This window comes from Triturus cristatus, chromosome 11 (genome assembly GCF_964204655.1).
Source record: "Triturus cristatus chromosome 11, aTriCri1.1, whole genome shotgun sequence".
Lineage (NCBI taxonomy): Eukaryota > Metazoa > Chordata > Amphibia > Caudata > Salamandridae > Triturus > Triturus cristatus.
The window spans coordinates 967,200,537-967,226,528 of NC_140594.1; positions in this window are offsets into that span (position 1 = coordinate 967,200,537).

The following is a 25,992-nucleotide window of genomic DNA, read 5'->3' on the forward strand; positions in this document are numbered from 1 at the left end:
CGAGCGGTGCAAAATTCTTCGAAGATACCTAATGCTCTCTGTAACCCACTTGGGGTCTTGGAAACAATTAGGGTGTCATCTGCAAACATTAAAATGGGTACTTTAACATCAGCTAAAATTGGGGCATCTACATTAGCTTCGATCAGTAAATTTGCTATGTCATTAATGTACAATGAGAACAGGGTGGGAGCTAGGACACATCCCTGGCGTACCCCTCTCTCTACTGGAAATTGGCTGGTAACATTTCCGGGAGAGCCCCACCTTATTTGGGCATAGTTATGCTCATGAAGTGTCATGACCAAGGTTAGAAGGGCACACGGCATTCCCAGGTCGTGCAAAACCAGCCACAGGGAAGTGCGAGGAACAAGGTCAAAAGCTGCCCTTAAATCAATAAAGGCAGCATAGAGGCTCCCCTTTTCCAGTTGTACTGTCTTCCAATATAACATAGAGAAATGTAAGACTTGATCGATGGTGCTATTGCAAGCCCTAAATCCTGCTTGAAGATGTGATAAAATTTTCTGTTCTCGCTCCCAATTCTGGATTTTGTTTAAAATCATTCTACCTAAAATCTTTTGCATGGAATCAATTAGACTAATCGGGTGGTAGTTGCCGGGGAGCGTTTTATCCCCCTTCTTGTGAACTGGAATAATTTCCGCACCATTCCACGAGGCCGGAATGGGCGCTCCTTTTGCCACTGCATTTGCTAGGAGCAAAATATATCTGCCCCAAGTCTTTTTATCATGCAAAAAGGTGTCCGCTGGGACACCATCGATACCCGGTGCCCTGCCTGCAACCACAGATTCCAAAGCCAGGTTTACATCCCCTATGGTAAAAGCCTCTTCTGTAAAGGATGAATGAGTGGGTTTGTCCCTTGTACATGCTACCAGACTTTTTGCATACTGGGGCTTAAAGTAATCCACCCAGTCATCCTGCGCAACCCAATTATGGGCTTTTTCTGGTTTACCACCACATCCCCACTTAATTATGCCCCAAAAACATTTAGTGTCCTTAGGGGCACTAGCTTCTTTAAGCTCTTGCCACCTTTGTTCATCCCATTCACGGTTTGCTTTATACGTTGATTTTTTGTAGTCAGCCCTTGCACTACGGACAGCGTTGCTAGTTCCTGATCTTATAGCCTCTCCTAGAGCAATACGGGCTTGCCTACATTCCTTGTTGTACCAGTGTGGTGAGTTATCAGGCTGGTTCTTTCTTAGCTTTACTGGTCTGACAAAGAGGTTTTTTAATTGAAGAAAGAATGTTTCGTGGACCTTGGTGAAAGACTCTAGGTCTATACTACTACTAGGGATGATACTCATCTCATGAATCGCATGAGCTAGCTTACTGGAAATAAGATCTACTTTCCCCTGGTTATCTACCATTTGTACCCACTTTAAGTGGCGCATGTCATTTGTGGGAACCACATTTGAAGAAGAGGATTTATTGTACATACTTTCAGAAATGGTCGATACCCAACAGGACATGGACATGCATAGAGTGTTATGATCACTCTCCAACCGGTCAATGACCGACATATCCTCTAGATGCACCCATAAACTTAGGCCCACCAAGATGTAATCTATTCTACTTTGACCTCGACTGCACTTGTAGGTATTGGCCCCCAGCCTATCATGTGCGGTCCTACCGTTAGCTGCCCTGAGACCCTTATTTAAGCAGATTGAATTAATCTGGATGGCCACTTCAATCCATCTTTTAATTGGCGTTAATTCCAATTTTGGAATACCCCATTGAGCATCTTCTTCCATGATGAAGTTTGAATCATAACTTAACAAGGGTTCAAATGTTGCATTGAAATCACCAGCAACAATTATGTACGATTGCGCAGAATGTCTACTCATAAGGTCTTCAAGGGCGGTTATTGTCTCTGATTTCCCACCCCCTGTGCTCCTAGCATATACATTATAGATATCTACAGGTTTAGACTGTCCTTGTTTGAGACTGACAATCTGAATATCCCTATGATTGGATGGAAGTTGCTTCACGCTAACATCCAGATTCTGCTTTATCCAAATTGTCAGGCCCCTTGATGGGCGACCTTTTAATCCTCTCACTGCTGGGATATTAAAATTTAAATACCCAAAAAGGAATTGGGGATCAAGGAGCCATGTTTCCTGGAATATGCAGATACTATATAGATTGATAAAGGTGATCCATTCCGGGATCAAAATTTTGGAGTTTAATCCTGCAATATTCCTGGATAAAATGGAGCCTGGATTCACTAAAGTATCAGGGGGATTAAGAGGCTTGATCTTGTTAAGATCGTTTGGGTGGTTTTTTTGCCCAAAATAAGGTAAACCTTCCAATATGCCTAGGATTGATGGAATACTCGTGGTACCTGAATCAGGATTACCCTGCGGAGGATTAAATAGGTCGCCTGGCCCCCGTAGTCAGTCATTAAGTTTGAGCCCTGAACTATCTTTGCCTTTTTCGGCTGTCCATCTTATCTTACTGTAGTGCCAATGTAGGGGGAGAGTGGACCTAAGTTGGATTGCCGAATGGTCTGGGGAACAACTTCTGAACTCCAGGGAGACTAGATTTTCTGCCATGGTTACCTGTTTAAAAATCAGTTCAATACAATCAGTCGGCTCCCCATAATGGGTAAGCCTACGCGCCCTGGTAATATCATCTCTGATCACAGAGCAACAGCCCCTGGTATGCCTGATCCAGTGGATAGCCTTGTTTGTTAAGGAATCTATTGTTTCTACATTTTTTCCACCACCCAACCTGGGAACATTCACCATATAGACTTTAGATACTCTAGGCATCTTAGAAGTGCTTGGGTAATCTCCTGTAGAATCGATGACTGTTATGTTAGTATCTTGATTAGATAAGAGGGGAAGATTACTATTGTTGTACATGTCATTCGCTTGTTGTCGACCGCTCCTTTTCTTAGGCAATACATTTCTAGGTCCATTAAGTTTATGATTTACACTGTGACCATTCTCCACCCCCTTTTTCCGTTTAACTACTTCATTATACCGAACGATAGTTTCAGGCTGTCCATAAGTGTCGCTAGAGCCATCCATAAGGGAGTGCACTAGCTCTTTGGACGGGGCTTTAGGTAAGCCACTTAGTTGCTTGTTAGCTAAGCAGGATGGACAGTGACCTTTTCCTAGTAGGCTACTACTCACTATAGCAGTGAGATTGTCGATCTTGGTTTTCATACATTCAACTGCCTCACGTAATAATTGGATCGTGGAGGTCAGATCAATCCGACCATCTACATTTGGTGCGTGAGGATCAAGAACATCGCAAGATGTAAACACTTTAGCAACCAGAGGGGAGTCAGACTTGCATGAACCAGCTAAATGTAGGTCGCAACCTGCCACACAATCATCACTTACTGAATTTGCTAGGGCTGAAAATCTGCTTCTGCATGTTATATTGGGATTGGAGTTGACCACAAGGGGGGAAAAAGAACTTGCCTCCATGTTGGTATTCGGAGTTACAACCCCCTCCACAGTGTCAATTCGATCTTGGCCTTTGATAGAAAGATCATTTTTACTCCTGGATACAAACATTTCAGGGACCACAGGGCTCTGCTTTTTACCAGTCCTATGTACTATAACTGGATTTTTAGACCCTTTTTCTACTAATTTATTTGAAACCGGGTTATCTATAAGTAGGTCGCCACATTCCTCAATAAGCTCATCTATGCGATTCATAACAAAATTATTCCCTGTACGTGTGACAACCTTCCTAGATTTTCTAGCTTTTTTAACCTTGGCCAACGCACTAGCATTCTCATCCCCACCCTCAGTGGTCTTCCTTTTTCCCATGATGTATAAGTCTATTTCATACAATAACTGGCCTTTTCTGATCTAGCGGGAACAATGTCACAGTTACAGTACCTTTTTCAAGCATGCAGTAAAGGGGGGGGGGGGCCCAGCCCTTGGCCCAGGCACCGCCCGCGAGTCCCACGCTGCGGTGGTTGTCGGCGCTTTTGAAGCGCGAAGGCAGCAGTAGCACCTTCCTCCAGGGAGCAAGGAATTCTGGGTCAGGTAGTCCCCCAGCAACAGCACCAGAGTTTCAGCGCGTCCCGCGCTGCGGTGGTTGTCGGCGCTTTTGAAGCGCGAAGGCAGCAGTAGCACCTCCCTCCAGGGAGCAAAGAATTCTGGGTCAGGTAGTCCCCCAGCAACAGCACCGAAGTTTCAGCACGTCCCGCGCTGCGGTGGTTGTCGGCGCTTTTGAAGCGCGAAGGCAGCAGTAGCACCTCCCTCCAGGGAGCAAGGAATTCTGGGTCAGGTAGTCCCCCAGCAACAGCACCAGAGTTTCAGCGCGTCCATACATATACATATACAAAAATAATGTTTATTTCATTAATTCACACGGGTCAATGTTCAATAAAAGTGATTGTCATGAAGACATAATAAAGATTTAATAAAAGAATACCATAAACATGCCTTGGAGTCTTTTCTAAACATTTTGAAAGCTACAAAGTGCAGCAATAGAACCGACAAAAAGGGGCCTCTACACTCTAGCTGAAAAGCATAATGCTCCAGCTAGGAGTGCTTAAAAAAATATGGTATGTTCTGCTGGAGACATGAATGAAATGATCCAACATACTTTTTTATGTTACTGGGGCTGCTTACTCCCTGCAGCCCCCCACAACATTGACAAAATCATTGGTGAAATCCCTTCCCCTATTAGGGACACCACCAGGCTAAAAACATGTTAAAAAGGCCTTACAGGGCATTATGGGGCACTCCTCACAAGGAGCAGTAAATGATAAATGAGCGGCTCCTGCCCCTTATTTAGTATTCTTTTATATTTTGGTTGTCCTGGTGCCCACCTGGGACACCCAGATCCGGAGGAGCACCAGAGTCCTCACAGCCCTCGCCGGCTCCTGTGCCAGCAATCTCAAATATTTAAAAAATAACCTCATCCATGCGAAAGATGTAGAAACCTTACAAAAATTAAAGCCCTTAAACTATGAGCATGGTAAAATACTAAGTAATAGAGCTGATCTGTGTGTCACTAACACCAATGCAAAGTAAATCCTTTAAAAAAAATTGTCTGGCAAGACACTTGACACTTATCTCAAAGCCAAAGGCACATTTCTGTATTCACAGATCAATATGAAAATACCCAAACAGATATCAGAAATAGCATAGACTGCTGCCAAGAATTCTACTTGAATCTTTAAAATTCTGAACACATATCCCTCTGAGGAAGATTGCCAGAATTATGTTAATACCTTGTAACTACCTGCCTTAAATAACAGAACAAATGTGCAGCTTAGTAAACGAATCAAAAGGATCTACTTGCTATTATGTAGTAAAGTAAGCGGCTCAGAAGGGTTTCTTACGAGCGTCTATAAAAATGGTCTAAAAATGTTATTGTAACATATAGAAAAGCTATTTGAACACTTTAGCGATTCTGGGAAGATTGGTGGAATGGTGGCATGGCCTCTGAGGCCACCATAGTAATGATCCACAAAGATTCCCTGGAAACCAAGAATTCAAGGCCCAAATCCCTACTTAATGAAGAATATACAATTAATGCTAACATACCTACCTCAAGACGGGAGAAGATCCTCCCAACATTAATACACCCTACGCAGACATGGTTTGTGAAAGGCCTACTTCATTCTAATAATATAGAATTATTTATCCATGTATTAGAAACAACCAAATTACTAGCATCTCCTACAATGGCCATGGTGCTGGACCTAGAGCAAGCTTTCAGCAAGGTTTTATGGACCTTACCGCCTTCAGTACTATGCAAATGAATTTAGGACCCTTGTTCAAGCATATGGTTTTTGCCCTTTGTGCTAAATACTCAGCTCATATCAGAGTCAGCAAACACTTGCCATGAAGGTTTACTCTTTCACAAGGCACTAGGCAAGGTTGCCCACTATCGCTCTTGTTATTTCTATTGGTTAAAGAATCTATTTAAATCACCATCTGCTTGATTTTGAACATTAAAGGGATTTTGTTTCCCTCTGGTATTTAAAAAGGTATTTAAAAAATGACAACCTATGTAGAAGTTCTTTCAATTTTCACTGAAGATATGGAATTAGCCATTGCAGAAGTCCCCATAACAAGTAACTCTCATGTGAACGTATCAGGCTACTCCTTGAACCTTTAGAAAACTGAAGTCTTCTCTCTAAACAACTGATGTTTCCAAAAAGTTATAGAGAATACTCACAGGACATGGTAATCCAAGCACTTTAAATATCTTGGCTTATGGCTCAAAGCAGCTTAGTGGCCTCCAGACAACATGTTGGGAATACGCTATATTAAAACATCAAGAATTTAACAGACACATGGTCTCCCAAATGTATAATGTGGTGGGATATATTAGAATGCACTAAAGTGATGATGCTATCCAGATTCACTTTATCATCAGTATGTTTCCTTTGTAGCCTACAATCATTTTTACAAAACATTGGATAAGCTTGTCTCATATTTTACCTGAAAAATTAAAAAAGTCAGAATATCACTGGTAAACCTACTACTAAACAAGGTGACATCAGATTATCTAACTTTTCCATTACTAAATTACTTTATAACCAAACAAAATGCATGGTGGATGCAGGCTGACAAGGTAGATCTACCTCCATGGGTACAGATTGAGCCTGACTTTATACAACCCTGCACACCTCTTTCCATCTCGTTGATGAGGAATGTACATTTTGTTAACGTATGCAACATTATCAGAGATTCCATTTCAGCCTTAATAAAAGGGAAATGATTCCATAATAAATTAAAGACTCTGACCTAGCTTTGGTTTGGGCCAACCCACAGATTAAAATAGATGAGACCAATGTTCCCTCAAATTTTTGTGCGATAGTGAATGTTTACTTTCAACTGCACATAAGGCCATGTGTGTCAAAGACAACTCACTAAGCAAGTGAGCTACCAGAAACAGTGGTATTTGCCAGAAGTGAGATCACTCAAAATGGGGAAACAACCTTTACAACGCAACTATTACATCGCATTACACTTACAACGCAGGCATTACAACGGAACATCCTTTACAACGCATGACACTACAACGCATACCTTTACAACACATACCATTACAACACAGACACTACATCGCATGTCACTACAACGCAGGCATTACAACGCATACCATTACAATGCATACCATTGGAGTTAGAATAGTAATTTTTAACCCCTACACTATCCAACACTTACCCTACTGTTGCAACCCCTGGAGTTAGAATAGTAATTTTTACCCCTATACTATCCAACACTTACCCTACTGTTGCACCCCCTGGAGTTAGAATAGTAATTTTTACCTCTATACTATCCAACACTTACCCTACTGTTGCACCCCCTGGAGTTAGAATAGTAATTTTTACCCCTATACTATCCAACACTTACCCTACTGTTGCACCCCCTGGAGTTAGAATAGTAATTTTTACCCCTATACTATCCAACACTTACCCTACTGTTGCACCCCCTGGAGTTAGAATAGTAATTTTTACCCCTATACTATCCAACACTTACCCTACTGTTGCACCCCCTGGAGTAAGAATAGTAATTTTTACCCCTATACTATCCAACACTTACCCTACTGTTGCACCCCCTGGAGTTAGAATAGTAATTTTTACCCCTATACTATCCAATACTTACCTTAAATGCAATGTAACAGTATGCGTTGTAATGGTATGCGTTGTAAAGGTAGTATGCGATGTAATGGAATGCGTTGTAAAGGTAGTTTTTTAAAATGCGTTGTAGTGTCATGCGATGTAATGGAATGCGTTGTAGTGGATGTTGCGATGAAAAAATTGCGTTGTAAGTGCATGCGTTGTAAAAGTATGCATTGTAACGTCATACATCCCTCAAAATGTAACCCAAGATGACACCCCAGAGCTGACCCCTTGTCTGACCCTTAGTCCTTCAGCTGCCATCTATTGATGAGTCAATGGAGGACTGCAGGAATAGGGGTGTGCACTATGGAAGGTTAACAGATCAGTTAGTAAATTTTGTATTGTAATGACATTTATTTAGGACTTACTAGCTCTAACAAGGTGTTGAAGTGTTTTATGCCAAGCAGCACTTTGCTCGGGAACCAAGGTAAGTGCTTAATTTACTGGTTATTTTTGTAAAGGGTTCGGTCTAGTTCTCTCAAGGAGAGCATTCCATGGCTCCATGCCCACTCCAGTGTCAGGTAGGCATGATTTTTAGTGGGGGCGGGTATATGAGTTTATGCAGATGGCTGTGGGATTATTAGATGTGCTAGAGCAGATTCGATATTGCTAGATTTCACACCAAGAAGGACAGGTTGCAAACTTTGAGATAAGGTGTGGGCAATTTTCACAACTACAATAATAGAAATTGAGAGAGGTGACAATCAGAAGTTTTTAAGTCAAGGTTAACATTTTCAGGAAGGGTTTGAGGCAAATAGAGTAGACATTTGACACAACATGCACTCCGAGGATACCAAACTGTAAAAAGAAACATCATTATTTGCATGTGAGATGGTTCTGCATTAGGCACCTTTAATAAACCCTAGGAATCATGTGGACAGTTAGTCAGTAAGCAAGATGCAATACCCTTGTGATCAAAGCAACATGAGAAAATATACAGGTCATATTATGCAAACATCAAAAGGAGATTCTGAAAATATGGGAGCCATGTCTTCTGAGGGTTAGCCTTAAAATTTGTTTCACAAACGGTTTGCCTAAGTATGAAAGGAAAGCATCTGTATGTGCCTGGTTTAGCATGCCATAGGATAGAGGTGGGAATAGCTTACCCAACAGTGGAAGTTCATTGCCTGTGATGGAGCGGAAATGTCATTTTATTTGTAGGGGTGCATTAGAATCACGTGTAGAACGCATCCGCATATAATCTTGTAATTTATATTAACATGACGTGTTAGAATTGTGAACCGTAGTAACAAAAATATGTGACGTGTTTAATTTATGGATAAGTGTCATGGAGAATTAGTGTAGGAAATAAATGTACCTAGTAGAAAACGTTAACATGCAAAACTTGTGCTGTGAAGCTGACACTACTGCTTATTAAATGTGTTTGACAATTGAGATTTCCTATTAGAAGGGAAATGTATTAATTGAAATGCTATAAGGATTATGCTAAATGTATTGCTGAAAGTGATATGTTCATATGTTAGCAGAAATCACATGTCTGAAATGCAAGTCCCTGAAAACTCTTGCTTTAGAATTAGCAGTTGAATTTCATGTGCACTGCAGAATCTGCTTTTCTCACTTTTCCATTGTAGGTGGAGAAGCATTCTTTAGGAAAAGTAATGTCTTTGTTTTAGTAGCTAGGCAAGGAGAGCAAACGTTACAATTACATGGTTTGAAGGTGATAAAGAAAGAGACATTTTCACATGGGAGAAGGCATGGGAGCCAAGGACAAACTGTTGCGAAGGTACGTTGGACAACACCGTGGAAAAATACATCTGGAACTGCACCCAGAGCGGATGGCGTGATGTGAGGTGCATTGTGGGAATATCACCAGACGATAACTGTTGTTGGAATTAGAGAAAGTGCCCGCTTTTTTCTTGCCTTCAGAGAGAGAACATTTCGGAATGAGCTCTTTGTAATGATAGTGGCTTTATACTACTTGACATATTGATGGTGGAGAGACTTCTTAGGAAGACTCCACACACTGACACCTTTCTCACTCTCCATTGAAAATGCTTATGTAGGGATGACACCTTAGAGCTAGAGTAGGGATTTATTTAATGCTTTTGACTCACCAACTCTCGATGCAGGGGAACTTGGACTCATGCTTCCTTATTTTCTGGATCCTACTTCTTAAATTGATAGTTCTGTTCATGCTGCACCATCTAAATTGGATGCATAGATTTGGCATCAGGCTAATTCAGTGGTTCCCAAACTTTTTCAACCAGCAGCTCCCTTGACCCACTGGCCATTGCCCGTGGCTACCCACTGTTACTTTTTCGGGAGGGTGGGGTGGATGAAAGCCCGACCTCGGGAGTACTTGCATTTTTCTCCCTAAAAAATTGGGATGAAGCTGATGAAGGTATAATAATCATATGAGCAGGCTGTTTTATATTACTAAAATATTCGTAATTAGACTTCTTAGCTTATGCCTTTTTTAGAATACCCTCTCAAAGTTTTTTATCCCATTTACAGTTCTAGACAGCACCCCTATGCATGTAGGCCCCATTGTCAAAGTGTTTCTGCGCTTGAAGAATATTTGCATGCACTTCCATTTCTACCCTTGTCATACATGCCAACGGACCTGTCTTAGCAGGGTTACTCGCGTTTTTTTTAAACCACATACAGCTTTTTTGCTGTCTCCTCCCTAAAATTGCCTCCAATCAATGCAAGTAAATAAATTCCTCTAATTTAAAAGAACATTTTTTAAACGTCCCTCTTTCTTGTTTCCAAATGTTGGCATTATGCCATATATTGCGTTTTACTTCCCTGTGCTCAAGGAGAGAGCAGGCCTGTCTGGAAATGTGTGTGTACTGAAAGAAATGTGTACTGGAAGTACCTATGATTCAAGTACAATACTTAATAATACTTAGGGGCCGATTATGATGTCGTACAGATAGGCTTCGAAGGGGATTTGGATTCTCCGACTCCAATTTGGAACCTGTGTTTCCAACTGAATTGGATACATTTTCGACTGACTGATTACGATGCAGGGAAACTGTTCGGGCTGTCCGATTCGGTTCCGAACGGCATTTGAACAGCCAGAGTCGGTCGGAGCCACATTGTACAGCTCTATGGACACGGTTTCTGACCGAGTGATTAGGATGGCCAATTCTGACAGCCGTTCCGAATCGGTTTGCCTGCATGAAACGGCTGCCGCAATCTGACTTTAGGAACTCGTAGCAGGTCCAACTTCTTCAGTAGGCCTCAAGTTGGGGCCCGTAGGGGTACCCATGGGTATCCTCTTTGCAACATACACAGTGTGGCAGTCATCATGAGGTGCCCGCCACAGGGTGCAAGGTTTTCCCTAAGCACCCCTTTTTTCAAACAGAGCCTGTGTTCTCATTCGAGAACACATGCTCCTGTTGAAGTCAATGTGAGTCCAACCGAACGATGCTGAGAAGCATCGTAATCAGTCGGTCAGACTCGCAGAACCCAATTCGGTCGGAAACCATTCCAAAACCGATTCGGTCAGAAGAGTTTCCGACTGACATCGTAATCGGCCCCATCGTGTGTAAACAGGACAACTATACTTTCCTGATAACTTGGGTTGGTGTAAAATGCATTTGGAAAAATACAAAAATATTAATAAGTCTAACAAAATAAATCAGGCATCAGTGTAGGACAATGGAGATCCAGTGAAATCTGGAGGTCATCTCCCTCGAAATGCCATCAATTAAGCACTACTTTACAGCTTTAGGCATGTCAGTTACAAATCATCGACATCATGAGTTTAAGTCTAAATAATTCAACTGAAGCCAACAGACACTTCAACATTAAATGCATTAAAGTGCTTGGTGCGCGGCTCCCTGATTAGGTTTGATGGCTCCCCAGGGAGCCACGGCGCACAGTTTGGGAACTACTAGAAGCTTCTCTTTGATCCATCAACAACTTTGGGGATTACGACCTTCCTAAGTGAGTGGAAGAACTCCAGTAAGGTCTCCAACTATACCCATGCGCTTGTATCTGTTTTATAAGAAGAGTTGAAGAGTTGAAAAATCAATATAGCCTATACCAGTTGTTAAAGGCCCAGATCCTGAGTTATAGGCTCAAGTCACTGATGAGGGCTTATAACAAGACAGAGGGCCTTTAACAACTGGGATTGCTTGAGGCAGAAAGGCTACACGAAATATGGAGAAACAGAAAGACAAACATTGGAACACTGGAGCAGAAGGCATCCACCAACCATTATTAGCTCTGCGCCACTTCATTGTCTTCTGTTGAACGCCCAACATTGCAATGTTCTATTTTTTGTAAGAATGTTAGGCTTACTGTGAGGAAATGGGGTATGTTATATGGTGTGGTTGTATGAGCTCACCATGTAATACACTTGCACATCACTCACCAGCAAAGGGCACTCTGGCCCCCATTGACTACGCAGTCTGTAGGCTGAGAAAGGTTTAGAGTGGTCTTATGAGCAGGATTACTTAACCAACAGAGCGTTCCCTACTTTGGACCTGTGGTTGAGCAAAACCAAGTCTGCTATTTCTTCCTGTTTAATAGGAAAAGTTCCAGTGCCTGACATGATACCTAATGATCTCTTTCTAGCTAATGTGGAAGTATGGGGAGGCTACATCAACTTATTGTCTAATGCAAATTGTAGCAGGCAAGGAGATCCCCAAATCCTGGAAAGTGGCAGAGATTATCCCCATATTTACAAAAGGGGATCATAGTGACCCAGGCAACTACAGGTCTATCAGCCTGTTAGATTCTCTCCAGAAAGTCCTTGTTCATCTTATAGAGTGGATCGAACATCAGAAAGTATTATCAGACCTCCAGGCGGGTTTCAAAATTAAAGTTAGTACAGTTGACCAGGTCTTCCAGTTTATTAGCAGGTACTGGAAGACAGTTCTTATCAACGTGGGCAAACTGTATGTTGCCTTTGACAATTCACTTGTTGCCTTTGACTGGGTCCCCAGAGTTAAGCTCTGGAAGGTCCAAGCGAAGATGGGCATCCCAGATAGTCTCTTGGATATCTGAATACGGATCCATGCACAAGGTTTTGTGCAGGTAAGGTGGGGTTAACTCAGCTAATTGACTGAGCCTTCAGTATAAATCGAGGGGTCAGGCAAGGGTGCATTTTGGCTCCCATTCTTTTTTGCTTACACATAAATGGGGAGGCAGTTTCTAAATAAGGACGGCTGTGACTCCCCTAAGGTGGGAGATAGGAGGGTTCCAGCACTCCTCTTTGCAGACAATACCCTGTTACTTTCCAAGTCTTCACAGGGGTCTTCAGCAGCTTCTAGACCAACTTAACATGTTTTGTTCTGAGAGGGGGTTGGAACTAAATAGCTCCAAGACAAAGTTTGTGGTCTTTGGTTCAGTCAGACAAAGAGGTAGAACAAGGAAAATGAGAGTGGGCAGCAACACATTTGACCAGTACAACATTTCAATTATTTGGGTATGAGACTCATGCAAAACTTAAATTGGGGAAGCAGCTATAGAAATCACTTGGAACACTAACACACTACTTAACCTCCATATTAAACATCCACAGGAGAACTTTCTCTAGGAATATGGCACCGGCACTAGAAATCTACAGTATGAAAGCTCTAGGTGCAACGTTATATGGAATGGAACTCTGGGGTTTTGCTAACATACACTCACACATTTTCGTATTTCCGTAGAGGATAGGTTCCTTAGGTCATTGTCGGGCCTATCGGCAAGTACCCTGTTTATCCCTCTCTGTTTTGACTTGGCCCACTGGCGTATCCCCCAGAAAATTGAGTGTAGAATGCTTATTAATTGGAACTGATTTTGGACTACAGCATAGTTATTCTCTTATCGAGTGGGGCAATAAAATCTGATGTCCGCAAGTTGAGTGTTCATAATTCCCTGGCTGCATTCTAAATGCTTGTTTTGGGAAAAATTGGGGCTCCAAAGCTTTTGGGCTTCTCCCGAAAAAATATGTACAGTGTCTAAGGCCAGACTAAAACCAACTGTACTGGGATTTTGTTACCAGCTCAATCTCTCTAGTAGAGTGTCTCTGGTAAGGGACTTCCTTGATGTTAAACCACTGTCCTGGTATGAACCAACTATAGATGAAATCACGCCTCCGTTAGCACGTGAACTGTATATCCAGTTTAGGCATAAGACTCTTCCGACCAAATCATTTTGCAATAAATGGTGTAGATATGTTATTGGGGATAACCTGTGTCCAGTCTGTGGAGAGGCTACGGGATAATTAGCGCACATATTGGTCTTTTGCCCTGAGTACTCCCCTCAACGGGTTAAGTTCTTAGTCCCCTTGTGTATGAATTTAGGCACTGGTCATTATTTGGAAGCATTCAGAATCCTCTATACAGACCTAAGTAGATTGAAGATCTTCTCAATTTCCAGATTCCTATTGTCTGTATGGCCGAGCCGCACAAAGCTTATCAAAACAGCCGAGGATGGAGTACAGTGCTGGTAAACCTCAGAATAGTGTGTGGCTATATGATGCAAGCTATATCGTGTTTGGCCCAGTTTGAATTGCAAATCCGCACATCATGCAATCTAGCACTTTAACTTGAATCGGTCATTGCTGGTAGAGAAATAGGACCTACCCTTATTTGTTTTTTAATGTTTTTAGCTTTCAAATATTTTTAGCTAAGGTTTGTCCTACTCTTTTTATTGTTCTGTACGTGCTGACTAGTCGCATGATACAAAATGTTTATTCAACCTATTTGTATGCCTCTGTGAGGAAGATTTTATTTTTGTACATAATAATACACTTACCAAGCCCTCTAGGGCCACTAAGTTTTGTTTGTTAAACTCTCTAGCTCATCCCTGGGTAGCTGTTGCTTTAGGCAACAACGGTGCTGTTGTGGGTCCTGCGGCACCCACAGTAATGTAGTAGCAGGCTCCTGCACCTACGATGGTGAACTGGCAGGTGCCGCTGAGTCCTTGGGGGATTTTTTGACAAATACCATAGGTCTGATTTATATATGTTAATAGGCTGTCTCCTTAAAAGTCAATAGGCCCACTTTTTATATTTTGGTGTTCTGAGCCTTTGACAAAATCAGGTCTGCCTAATTCAAAATGACACCCTATATATTGTAACATCACATAGTCGGCCGTGAGGGGCAATGGGATTATGGACCCCTGGGTCTGGCCTTCAGCCAGGTACTACAACCAAACCCAGACTGTGGATGGCCAAATGCAGTGCACAGCGGGTGGTAGGAGGCCCAGGGGGGGGTTGGTGCAGCCTGCTCCCAACCCCACGCCGTCCGAGGGCCGCGCCCGAAGATGGACATCTCACTTTACATTTAAAAAAAACATTGAAATTCACTGAAAATGCCAAAGGTTAAAGTGACGCAGCCATGGCCGCTGCAGGTAAGAACGGTGGGGCCTGCTTGGGAGGGATTTCCAGAGACGACCACAAGGGAAAATTAAATAAATCCACCGCCCCACCGCTCTTACCTACAGCAGCTGCGGCTGAAGTGACGTTGTAATTAACAATTGTGCTATGTTACTTCACATTTTAAAAAAACTACTTAGAAATTCACTGAAAAAACAAAGGTTAAAGGGGCATTGCAGTTAGGTGAAACTGTTGCCATTCACTGCTAATTATCTCACATTACATCACTCATAACATGTTCTATGACATCATTGATAGCGTCACTGCAACATCTGAAATTACATCATTGATAACAATATCGTGCATTGGGGTGGGGGGGTGACCTACAGTTACTTTAGTCCATACATTATAGTTATTTGTGATATCTATAAGTGGTGAATTTGAGTACTTTTGCTCCTTTAAAAGGGTGTGTGTTAACCGTCATTTTCTACTAACTATTCCGCCTTTTCAAGTTTTTTTTTCTTCATTAAATTGTAATTAAAATTACAGACTGCCCTACACTGATTTTCCCGCCCTTTACTAAAAAATGTCCGTGCTTTGGAGAACAATTCCTCCCCCCTGTACTCGAGTGCTGGCCAGAGAGCTTTCGGCATGTTTCAGGGAGAAAATACATATACATTTAATCTCTGGCATGTCCGTCGCTAGCTTCTTTGCCCCCTTCAAGTTTCCTTTGCCGTGATTCATGTTGGTGATAGCTTTTAATCCATAGGGGCACTCCTAGCTCCGACAGGTACGATAGTACATTGTGTTTCTCAAAGCCGCAGTGAGCTACGCGAATTCTGAAATAGCTAATCTGATGCCACACTGCCCTCTTGCGGAAAAGGTTTGAAATAGTGAGCATTTCTGTTGCCAGCATCATCAAATCAATGATAGAAGCAATACATGATTTATTAAAGTACACAATTGAAGGAGGCATAAAAAGGTACGTTTCTGGATAAAAATAATTCGTGTAATTCATGTAATAGGTTAATACAGTGACAGAATGCACTCCAAAACGTGTATTTTATGCTTCTTCTGTTTAAAAAACCCCATTAAATCAGCAATGATTGATGTGGATTAGGTAATTGGTCAGTGAATCAGTGATGGACACGTCCTATTTTGTTGCATGGAGCTCTGCCCCTATATTGTATTCTGAAAGTAGAATATGGAGGACAGGGAATTCTGTAAACGCAGTGGCAGGTAGAGTGACGATGGATATAGGAAGACACAGAAAACTGGCAGAGAAAGGCCTACAGTGGTGTAAGGAGACACATGGTACGCAACAGAAAGGGACAGACAACGAAGAGTCAGGTATTTAAGTCAATCAGATGTGTGACTTAGAGCAGTCAATCCAACACACACAAATCAATTTAAGCCCAATGTGTCTCAATTTTACCTTAGATCAAACATTTCTTCCAATTCAGTGGAACTCAATGGCCAAATGAATGCATCTATCTCATTTTAAAATCTGTCGCTTTCCTGTTTTCGAATGTTGGTATGTATGAGAGAGACACGAAAGCGCCAGGGATCCACTCACTCTAGATCAAGAGACTGGTATACTGGCCAAGGAACCGCTGACAGTGACAAGAAATACGCAATAATACGCTGAGCACAAGGGAGGCCATCGACGTCAGTTAGGAATACCCAAGGGTAAGCGTGGAGAAGTGGTCCATACCATGATGCAATCAGGGGGGCGGTAAAAAAGATGAGTGAATTATCCATCGTTGAGTCTGGTTTAATCAGGTGTGCAGTAACTTACGCACAAAATTGGCCGTCGCCATTAGAGCAAATAACGTAGCGGATCTAAGAGAGGGTAGGATATCCTACAAGATAGCTCTGGCTAGAGCCAAAAGGGAATGGGTCGAGAACTGATGACTCCAGATTAGTAAAGCCTGTCAGAGGAAAGACCCTCAACAGATTTGGCTTTTAGTCACAAGGGGAGATGCCGAAAGACCGAGACCACCTACCAATAACATTGTCATAGCCACTTGGTTTGAACACTTTTCTGCAGTGTGCACCGGAACAGAAGAGTTGGCTACAGAAGGTTCCACCGTTGATTACACTAGCCTCCAAACCAATATTTTCTTTAGCTGACATCACTCAAAGCCTTGGGTCCTCATGGTCTACCTGGCGATGTTTTTCTTAATGATATTGTCAGCTGGTCTAAATATATCTGGACACTAGCTAATGGAATTGCCGCTGGGCCTCCAATACTGCCATCATCGAAGGGAGCCAAGGTTATTCCGGTCTTTAAAAAGGGTGACCGCTCACTGCCATCTAACCACAGGCTAATCAATGGTGCTCCAAAGATCTTCTACGGTGCTCCTTTCATGAAGATCTCAGCATGGATGGAGGAGAACAACATTCTATCCCCCTTCCACGCCGGGTTTAGGCGAAAAGTTAGCACCATCGATCAGGTCTTTAATTTTTCCTTACTGGCCTGGAAAACAGTGACCATTGTACAGGGCAGGTTTTACATTGCATTCTTTCATTTAAAGTCGGCGCTCAACCTCATCCCCAGGCTCAAATTATTGCACGTCCTGCAGGAATTGGGGATTCCACCCGAGAACTTTGCGCTGGTTGTCCGTCTACATGAGGGCAACTATGCAAGGGTTCGCTGGGGGGACCAAGGGCAATTGACAGACTTCATTAGAGTCAAACGGGGGTCCTAAAGGGCTGTGTGTTGGCTTCCACCCTGTTTTCTCTCTTAATTAACGGAGTGGTCCAACACCTAGTGGAAGTCCCCACCGATGCCCCCACATTGGGGAGTGTCAAAGTAACAACTTTACTGTTTGCAGACGATACGCTATTGGTCTCCAAGACCTCCAGTGGTCTCCAACTGCTCCTTGATCGATTCAAGGCCTTCTGAGAAATGAGAGGCTTGGAGGTCAACCCTTCGAAAACCAAGGTCCTGTTGATGAACCCCCACAAATCGTTCAAAGGCAAAATGATGCTGGTGGGACTCCACTGGAGAGAGTGGCCACATTTGACTATCTGGGCATGACTCACTTGGAGGAAATGGCCTGGAAGTACATATCACAAAGCAAATTCTACAGCAGAAGAAAACCACTGGGGCTCTGATTATAGAGCATAGGGCCTCCCAGACCAGACCTATTGCAGCTTCACTCCAGATACATGACCACAAGGTAGTAGGCTCTGCTTTGTATGGGGCTGAAATTTGGGGATTTGACAATTTGAAGGGCCTCCTAATCACAGAGAACACATTTTTAAGATCCCTTTGTTCTCTTCCCCAGAGTACCCTGCTTTTCCCACTAAAGCCAGATATGGGCAGATCATCTATAGTGGACAAAGCAAAGCTACGCCCCTTCCTTTTTTGGCTGCGCCTAAAACAAACCCCAGAGCTCTTTCACTATTTAGTTGCTCTTGATGAAGTTTACAAACTTGACCGTTTTAAAAAAATCGCGTGGTTCACTAGAGTCCAGACATTGCTTACGGCTATAGACTTGGTGAACTTGTGGGATTTTACCGATCCCAGCTTATTGCCTAGTAGAGAACTGGTTAAGCCTCAATTTTGGAACTGGGTGGCGCAGTCCACTGTCACCCATTCGATTAGAGGCAGTCTTACACTAGAATTCATGGAATTCAAGCTCTCAAGTGTGTACGAACAATATATGGAGGTTATCACAATTCCACAAGATAGGAAGCTTTACATCCAATTTAGATTCAGCTTCCTCCCTGTGAACTCCTTCGCAGTATAATGGCATCAGTGTTCCTCCGCAACACAGTATTGCCCAGTTTGCCCTGGTTCTGGTGAGTCAATTAACCACATTTTGTTTGCTTGCCTGATGTATAAATCCCTGAGAATCAAATGGCCAGCCCCTCTCTGTAGGCTGTTGGGAGCTCAATGCCACGAAGAAGCGCTGCACATTCTAAAATCAGATTCTAGGCCTTTAGTTGATTGTGCAGTTGCTAAGTTTCTTGGGAAAATGTGGATCATCAGAAGGTACACAGCAAAGAAGTAATAAGGCACACCCCCTGAATGTGTATCACCTTTTAAGCCGCCTTTAGCTAATAATTTTATGTCTCATATATTATAATTTTGCCGATTTTTTCAACATTGTGAATATATAGTGGGTCTTTCTGTGTAATCTAATTGGGGCTTAACCCATTGACACCATGTTTTCTTTACCTTTTGAACTGTTGTCTTACATTTTTACAACTATCCGGGGCAAATCGAATTGACAGTTGTTGCTATGTACAAATTGAAATATAGCCATGCATGTAACATCGAATTTCTGTACTGAAGCCACAGAAGTGAGTGGTACGGCCGGGAGGCCTTGTGGGCGGACCTGAAGCGGCGGCAGTAGAGACCTAGACATGGCGGTGGACTAAGCCGTGCGGAATTATGAATTTGCCTGGGGAACCTGAGCGGACCGGCTGTGACACGACCGAGTGCGGTGGCTGGCCGGGACAACATATAGTCAAGGCGGCGGAGGCGGAGGCTGTGTGGCTGGCTGACCCGTGATCGGTGACCCGGTGAGTGCCCTGCTCGCCTCTCTCCCCCCCTCCTCCTTCAATCTCCAGTGCGGGGGTCGGCGGTCAGTTCAGGCCGCAAGAGGGGGGTGTCTCCCGCACAGGCCCCCGGTGGCTTGTAACCTCCCCACCCCGAGAAGACGGTCGGGGCCAGAGCGGTGTCCCGCGGGTCCTCAATGGAGGTGTTGGAGCCTCCACAGTGAGCAGGGAGTCGGCACCCAAGGACGTGACGCTTGGGGCAGAGGTCAGCCTGTGGGGGACTTCAGCAGTGGGGCCATGTGTGCCTGGCAGCAGGGCCCCACATCATGGCCTGCGCTCCCGGGCCCATTACTCCTGGCTAGAAGCATTCCTACACTGAGTCTGTATCAGAGGGGCAGCGTGTGTAAGGGCTTGCAGTGGAAGACCCTGATTGGTTACCTGCAGTGCTTTGGTGGCTAGTATTTGGTGGATACGTGGCTGGGGGACTGGCCTGCGACCACTGGGCTCTGCCAGACGCCCGATTACTTGCCTGCAGCCTGTTTCTGCCTGTTACTGGTCACGCCATCTAGCCTGCTTTCCCGCTGCAGCCGCAGCATTCGCAGCATTTGCGGAGATAATTACAGAACCAAAAGCCCCAGGGGGCTCTACGACATCGCAGCAGGAGTCGCGCAACGCCTCTGCGCCTCCCGGCGCATAAATCATCGCCAAGGCTCCCGCGGCGCCAAGGGCGGGCCCATCTGAGCCCGTCGGTGCCCATCGAAGACCGGAGTAGGCCGGGCCGGGCCCCCCCTCCTGACTACACTATAAGGTTAGTGCTGCTTACACTACATCTTGCGCCTTATCAACCCCGGTGTATACAGTTTACTGCCCAGGCTCTAATCTAAGCCTTAAAGATGAGCACGCGAGAAGGGAAGAGGATAGGTGCGCTTCAAGGCAGCAGCGTGGCAGGGGCCTTAGATCAATTTATTGTGAGAGTGACGTCTGTCTTGGAAAATGAGATAGCGATTACAGAGCACCGCTTATCTCTTGAACCGCTATCGTCCAAAAGATCCTCCCTGGGCACCATGGGCATAGCCCGTACCCCTGATCATTCTACCACAAATGCTATTATGGCAACCAACATCGATGAGGCGAGTGGCCCTATATCCACCCTAACTGGGCCTTCGGAGGAACCGGTAATATCGCCTGTCGCTGTAAACGAGACTGTTACCAGTGTGCCTCAACGAACCTCTGCTAGGTCGGTGTCCATAATTAAAAATAAAATCAATCAAGCTATCCCTGATCTCGCGGTAAAGAGGAAGAGGGGAGGGGGCCCACAGAGACCAAAAACTGCAAAAACCCCAAGGATTAATCGAAATGGAGGTTGTGCCATATCGGATGAACCCAATCCTACAGAAACTGCAGCACCTAGTGGTGCGGACTTGAACTTTGACTCTTTAGGTGGTCCTTGCCTTAAAGCTAATGAGGAAATGTGGAGAAGACTCAAAAATCTATTGACTACACTATTAACTCCCATCACCTACAACAGATTCAGCCGCATTGAGGAACGCTTAAATAATTTTGAATCTCAGGCCAAATCTGATTTTTCTGTCCTTGAGGGCCTTCTTGTCCACTCTAAGCCAACTGCAGCATCTATATCTAGTAAACTGGGTAACACCATCCCAGCCCTGGCCACAGCTAATCCTAAGCCCTCCAGTTTATTTATTTATTTATTTATGGGTTTGTACCGCGCTGGACTCGACTCCCGAAGGAGTATCTCCGCGCCTTGAGACGGCCGTATTACAGCAGAAGAGGAAATCCAAGCAGTATATCTTAATAGTTCTGAAATAGGAAGGTTTTTAATTGTCTCCTAAAAGGAAGATGATCGTCACATAGCCTCAAAGATGTAGGGAGGCTATTCCATAGGGTTGGACCAGCAACTGATAGGGCTCTGTCTCCCTGTCTTGCTTTTTTTACTCTGGGTACACATAACAGAGCCTGCTCACTGGATCTCAGAGAGCGCATGGGTACATAGGGGCAGAATTTGTTGGAAAGATATACAGGGCCTCTCCCATGTAAGCATTTATGTATAACACAGCAGATTTTAAACTTCACCCTCTGTTTGATAGATAACCAATGCAGCTTGTTAAGTAAGGGTTTGGAAGGAGTACGAGGGGGCCGATTTAGGACAAGGCGAGCAGCGGTGTTCTGGACTACCTGTAGTCTAGAAGTGACTCCTTCCTTTGCTGCCAACAATAGTCCATTACAATAATCCAGCCTACTTAGTACTAGAGCCTGTATCAAAGTTTTTCTAGTTGAATCTGGCAGCAAAGGGAAGACTCTCCTCAGCAAACCAATAATGTGGAAACAAGAGCCCACCACTTGGTTGCCGTGATGTTTTAGGGAAAGCTCCTGGTCCAATCGGACCCCTAGATTTTTCACAACCTGTCTAGGTTCAGGGACTGGGCCAAGGTCTTGAGGCCACCAGTCAGCAGTCCACAGGAGTTTGGCCTCCCCGAACAGCATCACTTCCGTCTTTGCCACATTGCATTGCAGGAAGTTAGATGCCATCCAGTGAGCCACTGCTTTCATCCCCTAGGCAAAGTAATTCCTAACTTTGGCAGTAAGGGTTTTGAAAGGAAAGAGGAGTTGGGTGTCATCTGCGTGTGACACTGGGATGAAGCCATGGGATCTCATGATGTCTGCTAGGGGGGCCACATAGATGTTAAAAAGAATAGGGCTCAGACAGGAGCCCTGTGGTACCCCCTTAGAGATCTCCCTCTCCTCTGATCGATATATCCCCAAAGTGACCCTTTGAGTGCGGTCTGTTAGAAAACTCCTCAACCAGGCTAAAGCCTTGTCTTCCAAGCCGATGTTAACTAGCCTGGTGGTCATGATGTTATGTGACACTTTGTCGAACGCCGCGGACAGATCCAACAGGACCAGGATAACAGAGTAGCCTTTATCCTGGAACATGTGTAGATCGTCCGCGACAGACAACAAGATGGTCTCAGTGCTGTGTCTTGGCCTAAAACCTGACTGGGAGGAGTCTAACCCACCTGTCGTTTCGATATAGTTTGACAGGTGTCGGTTTACAAACTTCTCTATTATTTTACCCAAAAAGGGGAGAAGTGAAATAGGTCTTAGATTAGACAATTCCGTCCAGGGGATTGCAGTGTTACAAGTAACAAATCCAATTGCTTCTAGGACGTTTATCGATGTAGCCGCTGTTTCACACAAAAGATCAGTTCCACCGACTGGGAACTATATTGATACAGGAAATATGTCCAGCGAATTTGCCCAATCTTCCATGAGCACTCCGGGGGAAGAAAGTGCGGTAGCAGCGTCTGCAATAAATAACGCGCCAAAGGTTAATACCCCCAAAAACTGTTCCTCAGTAAGACAATCTAGTTCACTGCAAGGACTACACGGACGTGGAGGTCTGGAATATAATGCACTCCTAACTGATTCTCGGCCCTTACACCTTCCTCCAGCAGCTGCTCCTCTGGTGGTTGTTCTGAGGAATGTCCCAGCTTTGCGGGAAGGACAGATTGAAACCACTGAACAACTACTAATTAAAGCCCTGCATTGGTTTAATACTCAGTTGAAGGGTGTTGGGTTCTGGGAGGAGGGCATTATTAATTACATGATTATGGCTAGACGTTCATCGTGGATTGGTCCCTCCAGGAAGGAAGGGAATGGTTATTGTGTAGTTGTATATTTCAACAATGAACATGTAACCAGTTTTTTATTGGACAATTTGGGCAGTAATCATGGGAGACACTCGGACAAAATATCTGTTTTACCATTAGGGTTCTTTTATAAACCCCACTTCATCACCGACATGAGTTGTCCAAGGGTGGTGAGACAACCTTGGGTACCTTTTAGAACAGTACAAAGATCAACCGAGGTCCCACTGTCCAATAGATTTGCTCCATTATCCGATCTAGATTTATGTGATTGACTACAACCACCCATCCCTATACTGGTAGAGAATCCTGATAGTCGACGAATTTCTTCATTGGCTCCCAAAGTAGGAATGGAACAAACGGTGGCCAAGCAACATGCGAGAACCGGGGATTCCATCACCTCCTGTAAACCATGAGGGTTCATTCCCCTCCTCAATCTCCTTTTTATCATGGAACATTGTCAGTCTATCCTCCAAAATTATGTAATCTGATTGGTCAAACTACATTGAGGGGTTTGACTTTATTGCCTTTCAGGAGACATGGTCCGCAAATATGATTTATCGCCCAGGCTATCTGGCTTTTGGTAAAGCGGCAATTGTAATCCGGAAAGGGAGACCTAGTGGGGGGTTGATTACCTGGGTCAGGCAACAGTCATCTTTTCAAATAGAAGTGTTTCCAATCGATAGCCCAGATATTCTTGCCATCAAGGTTCGATCAGAGTGTGAGCCTTGCAGGCCCAATTTGCCTCCCCGCCAAGCACCTTAACTGAATACCCTGAGTTTATCCCTGAAGTTGTTTTAACATTTGCCATAGGGGAGATAGAAAGAGTCCTGGATGTTGTCCCAGCAGGAAGGGCCCCAGGCCCAGACTGTATCCCGGCTGACATATACAAACAAGACAGGAAGAATTGGATTAAATATATCCACATCATCATAAATGCCTTGGCCAGAGGTACTCCAATACCTGAAACTTGGCAGGGGGCCGAAATTATCCCAATATATAAAAAAGGGTATTGCGCAAGTCCAAGCATATATAGACCGATAAGCCTAATTGATACCCAACAAAAAATTGCGGCTAGACTTGTGCTAGGTAGAGTTAACGAATGGGTAATTGATCAGGACATATTATCTACCTATCAAGCGGGTTTCTGACCACACGTCAGCACCATTGACCAAGTCTTTAGATTTACGATGATATACTGGAGCACTGTGATCCTAGCAAGGGGGAACCTCTATGCTGCATTTGTTGATTTAAAATCAGCATTTGATCTAGAGCCTCGTCACAAGCTATGGGATTCCCTAAAGGAGGCTGGGATGCCACCAGAGCTCTTACATTTTATCATCAAATTGCATGAGACAAATTATGCCTAGGTAAGGTGGGGACAACAGGGCGAACTAACAGATCGGTTCCCAGTTAATAGGGGAGTCCGGCAAGGGTGTGTTCTTGCCCCTACTCTATTCTCCCTGTTTATAAATAAGGTTATCCTATATTACATCAACTTTCCAACTGATGCCCCAACTCTTCCCGGATCAAGGGTTCTACTCTTAATGTTTGCAGACGATACTTTAATTTCGTCTAAAACACGATCTGGTCTGCAACGTGCCCTTGATAGATTTACTGATTTCTGCAACAACCAGGAACTTGTAATCAACATTGACAAGACCAAGTTCATGGTGTTGCATAAACACAAAATAATAAAAGGCAGAGTAGTAATGAATAATGCACCTTTGGAACAAACTGATACCTTTACATATCTGGGAGTAACCATGAGTAGGAGGATGAACTGGAAATCCCAGTTAGATCTGCTAGTCCTTAGGCACAATCAGCTAGCAGGAGCCCTACTGAAAGAATATCGACTTTCATATACTAAACCGGTGGGGCCGGCACTAACAATGTATAATAGGAAAATCAGAGCATCTATAATTTACGGTGCGGAGCTTTGGGGATTCGAAAATCTATCGCCCCTAGTCCTTGCACAAAACAAGTTTCTGAGATCATTAACCGCCCTGCCCCAATCAACTCCTATCAGGCCCCTTCTGCTAGACCTAGGTTGTATTTCATTTGATGAGGCTGCAGGTTTTAGACCCCTTGCCTATTGGAGGAGGCTATGGACGACACTAGAGTTAGCATCTTATGCCAATGCAGTAATGCACATTAGAAAAGCAGACTCGTCTTCAAAAATTAAATGGTTGCAAAAGATCAAGGGCACTCTGTTTGACATGGGGCTCGGCAATCTGTGGGAAGACCCAATAGGGAATTAATTTCCTAACAAAAATTAGTATAAAGCCTTTTACTGGCACATGATCAGTAAGAAGACAATGTCAATGGTGAGTAGTAGCTCCCCAATAGGTATCTTCATGGAGCTTAAGCTTGTAATGAGAACAGAAGCTTATTGGAACTTTATCACGAGAACAGGTGATAGGAAATTATATCACCAATTTAGAGTGGGCACCCTCCCGTTAAGATCTTTTACGGCAAAGTGGAACAATGACTTAGACATCAACTGTCCCACGTGCCCATCCATGGTAGAATCGATAGCTCATGTACTGTTTGTGTGCCCAGCATATAATGGTCCGCGACACAGGTGGCTTAAGCCGATGTGGGCTAATCTTGGCACCAGATCATGTAAGACAGCTTTGCGCATTTTGATAACAAACACTCGAGAAGACATAGACATTGCCATGGCGAAATTTCTTAGCTGGACCTGGGCACTGCGAAGAATACATTTGGAGGCTGTTTCAGTAACCCTACCCAGTACTTAATCATGTTGTCGCGTAGGCTCAGGAGAGGAGGAGGAACAGGAAAGGACCCTCGTTGATAATACCTTTCCGCCCCATCTACAGGATGCAGGCGGCCCCTTTAATGCGGCCTGGCTCGCCTCTGAGGCTGGGAGTCCTGCTCTGACGTCACCA